This window comes from Ranitomeya imitator, chromosome 4, assembly GCF_032444005.1.
Source record: "Ranitomeya imitator isolate aRanImi1 chromosome 4, aRanImi1.pri, whole genome shotgun sequence".
Lineage (NCBI taxonomy): Eukaryota > Metazoa > Chordata > Amphibia > Anura > Dendrobatidae > Ranitomeya > Ranitomeya imitator.
The window spans coordinates 658,786,442-658,792,236 of NC_091285.1; positions in this window are offsets into that span (position 1 = coordinate 658,786,442).

A 5,795-nucleotide genomic window follows, 5' to 3' on the forward strand; every position below is an offset into this window, starting at 1 on the left:
TGAAAAAGTTTTATCCTCCTTCCTGATATCCTATGCTTTTGCATGTTTGTCACACGTAAATGTTTCACATCACCAAACAAATGTAAATGTTAGACAAAGATAACACAAGTAACCAAAAAGTGCAGTTTTTAAATGAAGGTCTTTATTATTAAGGGAAAAAGAAATCCAAACCTTCAGGGTCCTGTGTGAAAAAGTGACTGCCCCTAAACCTAATAACTGTTTGGGCCACCCTTAGCAACAACAACTGCAATCAAGCATTTGTGATAACTGGCAATTAGTCTTTTATAACGCTCCGGAGGAATTTTGCCCACTCATCTTTGCAGAATTGTTGTAATTCAGCCACATTGGAGGGTTTCCGAGCACGAGCAGCCTTTTTAAGGTCTTTACAGCATCTCAATTGGATTAAGGTCAGGACTTTGACTAGTCCACTCCAAAGTCTTAATTTTGTTTTTGTTAAGCCATTCAGAGGTGGACTTGCTGGTGTATTTTGGATCATTGTCCTGCTGCATAACCCAAGTGCGCTTCAGCTTCAGGTCACAAACAGATGGCCGGACATTCTCCTTCAGGATTTTTTGGTAGACAGCAGAATTCATGGTTGCATTTACCACAGCAAGTCTTCCACGTCCTGAAGCAGCAAAACAGACCTAGACCATCACACTACGACCACCATATTTTACTGTTGGTATGATGTTCCTTTTCTGAAATGCTGTGTTACTTCTATGCCAGATGTAATGGGATATACACTGTTGTGAATTCTGTGGCTGAATTCACTCCTGTGGTCACAAGTGGTACTGCAGCTTCTGAGCTTCCTTCCTCAGGTGTTCTGGTGAGCTCATTAGCTGCTTCGTTACTTAACTCCACCTGATGCTGCTATCCTTGCTCCTAGTCAATGTTCCAGTGTTGGATCTGAGCTTCTCCTGATTGTTCCTGTGACCTGCTGCTCTGTATAGCTAAGTGCTTTTTTGCTATTTTGTTGCTTTTTTTCTGTCCAGCTTGTCTTTTGTTTTGCTGGAAGCTCTGAGACGCAAAGGGTGTACCGCCGTGCCGTTAGTCCGGCACGGTGGGTCTTTTTTGCCCCCTTTGCATGGTTTTTGCTTTAGGGTTTTTTGTAGACTGCAAAGTTCGCTTTACTGTCCTCGCTCTGTCTAAGATTATCGGGCCCCACTTTGCTGAATCTATTTCATCCCTACGTTTTGTCTTTTCGTCTTACTCACAGTCATTATATGTGGGGGGCTGCCTTTTCCTTTGGGGTATTTCTCTGGGGGCAAGTCAGGCCTATTTTTCTATCTTCAGGCTAGCTAGTTTCTTAGGCTGTGCCGAGTTGCATAGGTAGTTGTTAGGCGCAATCCACAGCCGCTTTTAGTTGTGTTTAGGATAGGATCAGGTGTGCAGTCTACAGAGTTTCCACGTCTCAGAGCTCGTTCTTTGTTTTTGGGTATTTGTCAGATCACTGTGTGCGCTCTGATCGCTAGGCACACTGTGTCTCTGGATTGCCTTCATAACACCTTTCATTAGCAGACATAACAGTACTAGGAGCCAACTAATGATTCTCAATAGAGGGAAAGAAAAAGTTCTGACATCATTTTTTTTTTTTCTGCTCTGTGTTCACTTTTTTTTTTCCCCTAGACATTTGGGTGTTTCTGGACACAGGTGTGGACATGGATTTTCAGGGTCTGTGCTCTTCAATGGATAATCTCGTTATAAATGTACAAAAGATTCAAGATACTATTGATCAGAAATCTATGTTAGAACCAAGAATTCCTATTCCTGATTTGTTTTTTGGAGCAGGGGCGGTTTTGTCACAGAGAGGTTCTGATTGCTCAGTGATGAAACCATGTGCTTTCTTTTCCAGGAAGTTTTCGCCCGCTGAGCGTAATTATGATGTGGGCAACCGAGAGTTGCTGGCCATGAAGTGGGCATTCGAGGAGTGGCGTCATTGGCTTGAAGTAGCTAAGCATCGCGTGGTGGTATTGACTGATCATAAGAACTTGACTTATCTCGAGTCTGCCAAGCGCTTGAATCCTAGACAGGCCCGTTGGTCGTTATTTTTTGCCCGCTTCGACTTTGTGATTTCGTACCTTCCGGGCTCTAAAAATGTGAAGGCGGATGCTCTGTCTAGGAGTTTTGTGCCCGACTCTCCGGATTTATCTGAGCCAGCGGGTATCCTCAAGGAAGGAGTCATTGTGTCTGCCATCTCCCCTGATTTGCGGCGGGTGCTGCAAAAATTTCAGGCGAATAAACCTGATCGTTGTCCAGCGGAGAAACTGTTCGTCCCTGATAGGTGGACTAATAAACTTATCTCTGAACTTCATTGTTCGGTGTTGGCTGGTCATCCTGGAATCTTTGGTACCAGAGAGTTAGTGGCTAGATCCTTCTGGTGGCCATCTCTGTCACGGGATGTACGTACTTTTGTGCAGTCCTGTGGGATTTGTGCTAGGGCTAAGCCCTCCTGTTCTCGTGCCAGTGGGTTGCTTTTGCCCTTGCCGGTCCCAAAGAGGCCTTGGACACATATTTCGATGGATTTCATTTCTGACCTTCCCGTTTCTCAAAAGATGTCAGTCATTTGGGTGGTCTGTGATCGCTTTTCTAAAATGGTCCATCTGGTGCCCTTGGCTAAATTGCCTTCCTCCTCTGATTTGGTACCTTTGTTCTTTCAGCATGTGGTTCGGTTGCATGGCATTCCTGAGAATATTGTTTCTGACAGAGGTTCCCAGTTTGTTTCAAGGTTCTGGCGAGCCTTTTGTGGTAGGATGGGCATTGACCTATCCTTTTCCTCGGCTTTCCATCCTCAGACTAATGGCCAGACCGAACGAACCAATCAGACCTTGGAAACATATCTGAGATGTTTTGTTTCTGCAGACCAGGATGATTGGGTGTCCTTTTTGCCGTTGGCTGAGTTCGCCCTTAATAATCGGGCCAGCTCGGCTACCTTGGTTTCTCCATTTTTTTGCAATTCTGGGTTCCATCCTCGTTTCTCTTCAGGACAGGTTGAGTCTTCGGACTGTCCTGGTGTGGATTCTGTGGTGGACAGGTTGCAGCAGATCTGGACTCAGGTAGTGGACAATTTGACCTTGTCCCAGGAGAAGGCTCAACTTTTCGCTAATCGCAGACGCCGTGTGGGTCCCCGACTTCGTGTTGGGGATCTGGTTTGGTTATCTTCTCGTCATATTCCTATGAAGGTTTCCTCTCCTAAATTTAAACCTCGTTTTATTGGTCCGTATAGGATTTCTGAGATTCTCAATCCTGGGTCTTTTCGTCTGACCCTCCCAGACTCCTTTTCCATACATAATGTATTCCATAGTTCGTTGTTGCGGAGATACGTGGCACCTATGGTTCCATCTGTTGAGCCTCCTGCCCCGGTTTTGGTGGAGGGGGAATTGGAGTATATTGTGGAGAAGATTTTGGATTCTCGTGTTTCTAGACGGAAACTCCAGTATCTGGTTAAATGGAAGGGTTATGCTCAGGAAGATAATTCCTGGGTTTTTGCCTCTGATGTTCATGCTCCCGATCTTGTTCGTGCCTTTCATGCGGCTCATCCTGGTAGGCCTGGGGGCTCTGGTGAGGGTTCGGTGACCCCTCCTCAAGGGGGGGTACTGTTGTGAATTCTGTGGCTGAATTCACTCCTGTGGTCACAAGTGGTACTGCAGCTTCTGAGCTTCCTTCCTCAGGTGTTCTGGTGAGCTCATTAGCTGCTTCGTTACTTAACTCCACCTGATGCTGCTATCCTTGCTCCTAGTCAATGTTCCAGTGTTGGATCTGAGCTTCTCCTGATTGTTCCTGTGACCTGCTGCTCTGTATAGCTAAGTGCTTTTTTGCTATTTTGTTGCTTTTTTTCTGTCCAGCTTGTCTTTTGTTTTGCTGGAAGCTCTGAGACGCAAAGGGTGTACCGCCGTGCCGTTAGTCCGGCACGGTGGGTCTTTTTTGCCCCCTTTGCGTGGTTTTTGCTTTAGGGTTTTTTGTAGACTGCAAAGTTCGCTTTACTGTCCTCGCTCTGTCTAAGATTATCGGGCCCCACTTTGCTGAATCTATTTCATCCCTACGTTTTGTCTTTTCATCTTACTCACAGTCATTATATGTGGGGGGCTGCCTTTTCCTTTGGGGTATTTCTCTGGGGGCAAGTCAGGCCTATTTTTCTATCTTCAGGCTAGCTAGTTTCTTAGGCTGTGCCGAGTTGCATAGGTAGTTGTTAGGCGCAATCCACAGCCGCTTTTAGTTGTGTTTAGGATAGGATCAGGTGTGCAGTCTACAGAGTTTCCACGTCTCAGAGCTCGTTCTTTGTTTTTGGGTATTTGTCAGATCACTGTGTGCGCTCTGATCGCTAGACACACTGTGTCTCTGGATTGCCTTCATAACACCTTTCATTAGCAGACATAACAATACACCTTCCAAAAAGTCAAACTTTTGTCTCATCAGTCCACAGAGTATTCTCCCCAAAATTTTTGGGGACCATCAAAATGTTTTCCTGCAAAACTGAGACAAGCCTTTATGTTCTTATTGCTCAGCGGTGGTTTTTGTCTTGTAATTCTGCCATATAGGCCATTTGTCCCAAGTCTATTTCTTATTGTGGAGTCATGAACACTGACCTTAACTGAGGCAAGTGAGGCCTGCAATTGTTTTGCTGTTGTTGCATGGTCCTTTGTGACCTCTTGGACAAGTCATCACTGCGCTCTTGGGGTAATTTTGGGCGGCCAGCCAATCCTGAGAAGGTTCACCACTGTTCCATGATTTCATCGTTTGTGGATAATGGCTCTCACTGTGGGTCGCTGGAGTCGCAAAGCTTTAGAAGTGGCTTTATAACCTTTTCGAGACTGATAGATCTCATTTACTTTGTTTCTCATTTGTTCCAGTATTTTTTTGGATTGCGGCATGATGTCTACCTTTTAAGGATCTTTTCTTCTACTTCATTTTTTGTCAGGCAGGTTCTATTTAAGTGATTTCTTGATTGAGAACAGGTGTGGCAGTAATCAGGCCTGCATTCGACTAGGGAATTTGAACTCAGCTTCCCAAGGATGTAATAAACCACAGTTAATTTATGTTTTAAATGGGGAGGGCAATCACTTTTTCACAGAAGGGCCCTGTAGGTTTGGATTTCTTTTTCCCTTAATAATAAATATCTTAATTTATAAACTGTATTTTGTGCTTACTTGTGTTATATTTGTCTAATACTTAAATTTGTTTGTTGATCTGAAACATTAAGTGTCACAAACATGCAAAAGAATAGGAAATCAGGAAGGGGTCAAACACTTTTTCACATAACTGTAGATAGATAGATAATAGATAAATAATAGATGATAGATAGATAACAGATAGTAGATAGATAAATATGAAATAGATAGAGACATTGATGATTGATAATAGATAGACAGATAATAGATAGATAATAGACAGATAATAGACAGATAATAGATAGATAATAGTCAGATAATAGATAGATAGATAGATAATAGATAGATAATAGACAGATAATAGATAATAGATAGATAATAGACAGATAATAGATAGATAATAGATAGATAATAGACAGATAATAGATAGATAATAGACAGATAATAGATAGATAATAGACAGATAATAGACAGATAATAGATAGATATCTGGAAATATCTGTATCAGGAGCTGACTGTCATGGTGACTTCTTATGTAGCAGACAAGTGTCAGACGATTTGGCCCGGGGTCCGGCTGCCCCTCTGTGTAGCACATTAGGAAGCTTTGGGAGCGGAGGCTGTGTACAGGGGAGGAGGCTCAGCGCTGCCTGTCCCCATCCTGCAGCCCTACTACATAAGCAGAGGGAAGAA